Source organism: Cariama cristata, unplaced genomic scaffold (assembly GCF_000690535.1).
Source record: "Cariama cristata isolate BGI_N322 unplaced genomic scaffold, ASM69053v1 scaffold18928, whole genome shotgun sequence".
NCBI classification, from domain to species: domain Eukaryota; kingdom Metazoa; phylum Chordata; class Aves; order Cariamiformes; family Cariamidae; genus Cariama; species Cariama cristata.
In genome coordinates, this window is record NW_009629637.1 from 25,630 (window position 1) to 32,545 (window position 6,916).

The following is a 6,916-nucleotide window of genomic DNA, read 5'->3' on the forward strand; positions in this document are numbered from 1 at the left end:
TAGAGCAAGATGTAAAGTGGGTCCATCAGGTATACTTCTGTTTTTCTCATGTTGGTCAAGACGTGGTCAGAATCTTTTCTATCCCATGTGTGATGCCTTTCTTTGCATAGTTAAAGCTGCATGAAGTGTAATTAGGCAGCCCCATATAATTAAGACAATTATGTAAGGTAAGCACCCCACAGCGTAATTGTGGTCAATTTTTAGCATACCCAGGGGCATTTACAGGCTCAAGATATGCCCTTCAAATGATTTACCTGCTCACATGTCTCTAAAGCCCTCATCTTAGGTGTGTCTTAGGTGACATCTTTGAAGTGGACATTATTGTTCTGCTCCTGCTGAGAAACAGCTGGGTGGAGAAGGGCTCTTTTTTTTTTTTTTTCCTTCCTTCCTGCAAAAAAAGGAGTTTCGTATCTTGTTTCTGTTCTGAAGCAGGCTGAAACTGAGACTCTGAATGTGGGTGACCCAGATTCAGATGTGACCCACCAGAAGAAGGGCTTGACTTCGAGAGCTGTCCCTCCACGGGGGAGTGTGGTTTGCTCTAGGCAGAGGCTCACTTGCTTGCTGTCTTCCTCTCTTGCTTTTTGATGAAAAATTCCAGCCTGGTTCTGAGAAGTTTTCCCAACAAAATGGTGCTGACGTGAAAAAACATCCTTGAGGTGTTTTGTTTGTAGCAGAAGGGTATGTCAGTTCTCCTGCAAATACCATGAGGTTCCTCCTTTAGATCCTGCTCTTTTGAGACAAAAGCAGCTCTCCGCTTTCTTCTACCCTGTTACTGGGTTCCACATGGCCATCTTGTCCCTTCCCTGCCTGAAGATTGACCTCTGCTCAAGCTGCAAAATGCCTGAGGCAAGCCATATCCTGATCTGCACCTCCGCTCTAAATCGGGAGTCAGTCCTCATCCAGAGAAATATGAGCCAGCATCTGGCTAGGATACCTGAACGTCAGCACCGCTCCTGACACAGAAGGCAGAGAGTCACCTGAGCACTAGGAAGGCCAGCGTTAAGATCCAGAGGCTGTTGGAAAAAATTGCGTCATTGCCACCCCCACGGGCCAGGAAGAGCCCTTCTCGCTCTGTGCTGTCTGTGCTTGGAGGGAGGGGGTGTTGGGAGCACAAAGCATCTTGTCGGGGAGTCAGCAGAGCTGCCCACAGGGCACCTGTTTGCTCTTTGGGTGGACCAGATCCTCCTTCACCTTGCCAGCAGCACCTATGTGTACACCTGGGATGTTTTCTAAAGCGTTATGTTCCAGTCCGCACACAGCTTGGGCCTCCCCTTGCTGAAAATAAAGAGGAGAGAGCTCTGCGAACCAGCTGTGGGGTACAGCAGGGTGTGAGGAAGAGCTGAGTATGGGCTCGTGGTGCTACAACACCCTGCTCCCTCGGGCTCACCAGGCCTAGCGTTCTGCTGGGCTGGTGTCCATCCAAGGGTGCTCCAGGACAGTCAGTGAATTTAATGATTTTGGTAGCTTTTAAGATGTTTAAATCACAGTGGGTCTTCTACCCTCTCCCTGCCCCAAAACACACATCAACATCCAAAGCTAAAATTTGATTTTATTCTTTTTCTCTGCTTCTTTTAGCTGACTCCTGTGTTGCAGACCTTAACGTGGATCTGCAGAGCCAGCTCATGCTTTCAGATGTCTTCTCAACAATAATTTTTTTCTTTTTAATTAAAAGCTCACCCCTTGCAGGAGGGAAAGAAAAGCTTCAGACACGAGAAGACTTGTGATGAGATCTCAAGCGTTGGGAACTTTGAGCTGGAATTTCTAAAGCTGCAACAACACAGTTTGAGCACAATGTGGCCTTGCTAGAAAGAGGGAGAAGAGCCATTTATGGAAGCAAGGGGCCTCCTGGGCTCTGGAGCAGGCAGGGTGAAGGGTGCATGAGTTATTATTAGCTGCTTTGTATGGAAAAGAGGGCCTTCAGTTGCCTGGTCTCTGCAAAAGCTGCTTCGCTCAGGAGTACTCTTGAGAATGAGGGAGTGGAGGGCAGGAATTTGAGACCCTTTTAAGGTCTGTTTACTCTTCCAGCCTCCGCAGATTTCGAGGGCACGTATATAGGAGGCAAATCTGCAATGGTTATCACGGTGAGAGCTGCAGGCACGGGAGGGAGTGGAGATCCCTGGAGCCCTGTCAGCTGGGACTAATGGGTCACATGGGAATGTTTTCCTGCTCCACTGGGTCGTTTCTGTACCGGGTGTCTGTGATCCGGGTCGAGAACAGTCCCTCTGCAGGGACCATAAGAAAACAGTCCCGGGCCTTGTGTTTTCATACGGCTTGTTGCTACAGGGAAACTGGAAGGCGATTTTCCCCTCCCTTCCCCTCTTGTGCAGTGTTTTCTGTGGGGAGACCTTGACAGCATTCATCCTCTTTCTAGCAGGGGCTTGCCTCGCAGCTACGTTCCCAGCTCCTTCCACTCATTAGAAATGCACCTTTTCAGGTTCATAAGTCTCCAGGTGCTTTTATAATGGGAAATGAGCCTCCATGTGCATCAGGAAACTGAGGCAGATACTGAGAAAAACCGAGTTGCTTTTGCAAATACAGAGCCGGCGGGTGCCAGCAGCAGGATCAACCCTATCACGCTTGTTCAGCTGCTTTTCAGGCCAGCTGGGAGGAACGCGATCCTAAGCACACACAGCAGAGCTGGACAGTAAGGGATTTCCACCTGGCTTCACACCTTGAGATGGATAGCAGGGATGTAGTTAGCTTTTCAACTCTGTGAGCCTCCAACAGGCTGCATCAGAGTGGAAAACCTCGATAGATGTCCACAGAGTCCCATACTGGAGGTCGCAGAAGCATGTGAGCTATGACTCTTGTTTTACACTGGCGTAACATCTCCGATGCTGAGATCCAGATTTCCCAAATGCCGGTGATCTAAGGCGCCGTTTTGGGCAGCTCTTTAACCATGAATATTAACATTCAAATCTTGGGTTACCCAGCGAGATTTCACATCCAGACCTGAGTCTGGTCAGGGTGAGCAGACAGCTAGAATGTAGGCAGAAGATCTCAGCTCCAGAGCTGCTGTGCCTCTGCGCGGCTCTGACACAGCAGACTGGGCTCATCTGGTACCTGAGCTGCTGGGGATGCTGCGAACAAAAGATGTATGACCTGGTGGTTAGGAATCTGAGTTTCGGGGGGACATCTCAGTTCAATTCCTGGCTCCATCACAAACCGCTGGCCTGCCCCAGGCATGCCATTCTGCTTTCCTGTGACTCAGTTTACCTTCTGGGAAATACAGGAGAAGAAACAGCACCCTACTTTGTGGGCCAATTTTGGTGGATAGCTACATTAAAGACACTTCAGTCTTGCAGGCCTTGGGATATCCTGTGCAGGTGGGGGTGAGTTGCTCAGCCCATGGTGCCCAGGCAGGATGGTGCTGGCTGTGAAGAGCAGCAGCAGGATGCATCCTGCTCCAACAGAGGGGCTCCGATCCCTGCCTGGCACCTCTGTCCCCTTCCTCGGCCTGTGCCGATGTCTCGGCTGCTGGCAGATCAGGTTGTGCTTTCCCGGCTGTGAGGAAGGTTTCCTGACAGAACCCCGTGTATAATTCACTCAGCATGGCCTCAGCCAGCGCTCAGTACAAGAAGGGGAAAGTGGGTTATTGTTATTGTGTTTCCAAACCACCTTTTGTTTTCTAAGGAATGTGGCTGCAAAGCCCTGCTGCCAAAGCCTCTCTTGAGAGTCCTGCTCTGACGGCAGGTCTTCCTTGGGGCTGCTGTGCCCAACGGGGGATGTGTGCCAGCAAGTTTTTTCTTTTACGACTGAGCAGCTATTCCCCTTGTGACACAGCTCACCCCACTCTGCATCCTCCCGCACACGGTGGCTATCACAGATCTTCAGTGTTTCCTTTGCACAGCCTTTTCCTCTGTCACCCTGTGGGGAAGTGTCCGTGCTCTGGATTTCCAGTCATTGTTCTTGGCACGTCTTACCCACCGTGTTTGTTTTTTTGGTGCCTGCTCAAATTCCAGAGGTACTGAGAGATCCCAGACGGCTTCGCTGATCTCCCTGTGGGAGACAGGGACATAGCTGTCTGGGGTGGGAGTGGGACCGTCCCTGCCATTACTGATGGGTGGGGTGGGGCAGGGCTGGGGTATAACTGGGCTCCCCAAAGCATTAATTACCGTGTGAGCTGGTGATGAGCATGTGGAGGACAATCACTCTAAGGAGCTCTGGGGAACGCTGGTCAGCAGAGGTGGTCTGAAGCAGCCTGGGCCAGGGTGGCTGGTCTCTCAGGATCATCTGTGCTCAAGCAGAGCCCTTGGGAGCAGGTCTTTGACCATCACATCCCTGGCATACCTCAGGGCAGCCTTCTGGAGACGATTTCCAGGATATTGAAGTTATGTTTAGCTTAAGCAGGTTTAAATGTGCCTGTTTCATTCCAAACCTAGCATCTACATGAAGATCCTGGGTTTTTGTAAAGCGAGACCAAAGTCCTGAGCAGAAATTGAGCAATAGATCAAGGCCTTGGACAGGCACCAAGGTCTGACCTGAAAATGGCTCAGGAACCCAGCATCCACCTCCTCTCCTCAAACGTACACAGATAAAATCATGACTCTCTTAATTCCTCTAAATATGAGTGGAAAAATGCCCCTGGAGACTCTGTAAAGCCTTGGTTGTTGCTGAAATGCAGAAATACGAAGAGAGCGCTTATGTGCCGCTTCTGTGCATAATAGATGTGGCTCTAACCTGAAATTTGGGATCCAAACCCAGATGAACTCTGTGTGCAATCCAAAGCCATGCCTAAACCCAGATTTTTGAGTAAATGACCCCTACTTTAATAACTAACCAACTCCCTCCCTCCCTGATTGCACACACCCTGGCGGCACAGGGCGAGTTCCAGCTCTGAAGCCGGGTATCTGTTTGTCTCCGGCCTCCCTGACTTTCTTGAATAACAGAACTTTCTGTGGGACTTCTGCAACAGGCAGAGTAAAAAAAAAAACCACATCTGTTTTCCCTGCTGGAGTCTACAAGACAGCAAGGAAACATGTGAATGGTGGTGCTGAGTCTGTCTTTGCTGTGATGCTCAGCTGGCCTTTGGTGTTAGCTACAGAGGAGCTGGGTTCTGGTCAGGGAGAGCGTGTTGGTCACACATCAAATTGCGGATAGGGAGGAGGTTTGCAAAGCACTGGAGGGTGGATGTGTGTGGTACACCCTGCGCCTGCCTCCCCCTGCCCAGGTGCAGCACCCCCCCAAAAACCAATTAGCCGGCTTTGCCAGGGAGGGCGAGGAATCCTTGGGAACAGCCTAGAGCAGTCCTGCAGAGTCCACCTGCTGCCCAGGGGGTATTTCTCCAAACAGGGGATCAGCCTGCCTCTTAGGAAAGGGCACCACCCAGATCTAAGCCCTTGTGGGGTGTTGCCCTGCTTTATCTGGGCTGTCTTTGTGCACTAATTGATGTTTGCAGGGGTTGGGAGCTTTGCTGGGCTCTGGGAAGCAATGGCTTCTTTCATATTTGTGGGTGTAGCCTGTGAAGAACCCCAAGGACCTTCTCCCAGTGACGCTGGAGCCTGGACCATCCGCAGGCTGCAGTTCTCGCTGGCTGCAAGACAAAAGTCCCCCCGAAGATTTGCAGTCTGGGCGTATAGAGGCCACAGGGAGAGGGATGGATTGGGCAGAGCTTTGTCAGTGTAGCAGCTAGAGATTATGCCTGACATCATCTGTGCTGTGGAGTTCAGCTGCGGACCAAGAGGAGGGCTGGTGGGGAGGGAAAGGAGGGGAAGCCAGATCCATATGGCCAGATCCATAGCCTGTGATGGTAATGAGATTCTGGAGTTAGCCCTAACCAGGTCAGCTTGCCATAAACTAGAGTAGGCCAAAAACTGGAAGTCCTAGAGCTACTTGTCTTCTCTTTTGTTAAGCAGCACCTGCTACACCGAGTCTTTGAAGTCTGTATGGGACCGGCTTGATCTCTTCAGCCTTGTGGGAAAACACAGAACTTCCCAGAAAGATCCCATTTTCTGGTTGACACTGTATGTCCTATAAAACCCTCAAGTAAAGGACGCTGTGGTGGTAGCTCAGGTCTCTGATGCCGCAATAGAAATCACTTTAATCTGTAACCATCTCCTGCTCTTCTCCTCCAAAGTGTAAATAAACTGCCCTTCACAGGCTTTCAAAAACCACATTCAAGCCCAGCAGAGATCCCCGCTCAGTGCCGAGATGCCAGGCGGCTCTGAACACAGTCAGTAAATTCACTTACCAGCTGCTACGGCAACAGCGCCTTTGGTGCTCTTGCCCTTATTTTTTTGCCGATGATTGGGGTTGCTATGGTGCTGCAACACATGTTACCCTGCATTAATGCTTTATAAGCAATAAACACAGATTTCTGCAACGTGCTGCTTTGGCAGCTCGTCACGGCGTTGCTCCCTGGCTGAGCTAGAGTTTGGCCGACAAGTCACATTCTCACCACCTAAAAAATCCTGTCTTGTGGTTCCAGCCAGAGGAGGGGGGGGTTTAACTTATCATTTCTAAGAAAAGAAAAATCCCTTTTTTGTAGCATAGCTGCATGTCAGTGAAGTGTGAAATCCCTATATATAACCCTCCAGCCTCCCTTAGAAGGAAATGTGCGAGATAGACCCAAGGAGGGAGGTTTGCCTGAAGAGCACTGGTTGGGGGGAGGAATGCTGGCCCCTTACCCCACCAGGCTGAAGCACCGGCACAGCGCAGCTCCTGGGAAGGTCCCTGTACCTTGCCTCTGCTTTGTGGCTTGGAACAAGACACAGCATCTCTTAGGCTCGGTTTCCTGCCGTGCTGGTTGTCTGGCTCTCCCACGTTCGACCGTAACTCCCCAGCTCATGTAGTGGTTCATGTGTGTCTTTGCAGTGCTGAGGAGGATTTGGCTCCGGTGTCCCGTGTTACTGGTGGGTTCACCACCAGAGGTGGTGGGGGGTTTACCTCTTCCCAGTTGTGGGGAGCGAAATCTTGT